Raw genomic sequence first — 738 nt, 5'->3', positions numbered from 1 at the left:
TGAATAGAAAACAGTAGTACTTTGCATTAATCTTTAAGGAACAGCAGAACTCCACACCTTAATCTATGGAGTGTAGAACGTTGAACGTTGAAAATACATAAGTGAAAGGTCCAGGCATGGCCGAGATGGCCAGCCCCCAAAACGTGATCACAGGATCAAAATACAATCCAGGATCCAGGATGTCAAATACAATAGTGAAATGTCCTATTTATAATAAACTAGCTACTAAGGTTTACAGAAGTAAGTAATTGATGCATAAATCCACTTCCGGGGACCACTTGGTGTGTGCTTGGGCTAAGCTTTGAGTGTTGCACGTGTAGAGGTCCTTCTTGGAGTTGAATGCCAGCTTTTGTGCCAGTTTGGGCGTTCAACTCTGGTTTTGGATCCTTTTCTGGCGCTGGACGCCAGAATTGGGCAGAAAGCTGGCGTTGAACGCCGGTTTGCGTCGTCTAAACTTGTCCAAAGTATGGACTATTATATATTTCTGGAAAGCCCTGGATGTCTACTTTCCAACGCAATTGGAAGCAAGCCATTTTAAGTTATGTAACTCCAGAAAATCCACTTTGAGTGCAGGGAGGTCAGAATCCAACAGCATCAGCAGTCCTTCTTCAACCTCTGAATCTGATTTTTGCTCAAGTCCCTCAATTTCAGCCAGAAAATACCTGAAATCACAGAAAAATAGACAAACTCATAGTAAATTCCAGAAATGTGAATTTAACATAAAAACTAATGAAAACA

This window comes from Arachis ipaensis, chromosome B10, assembly GCF_000816755.2.
Source record: "Arachis ipaensis cultivar K30076 chromosome B10, Araip1.1, whole genome shotgun sequence".
Lineage (NCBI taxonomy): Eukaryota > Viridiplantae > Streptophyta > Magnoliopsida > Fabales > Fabaceae > Arachis > Arachis ipaensis.
Note: the sequence above shows the minus strand (reverse complement) of the source record.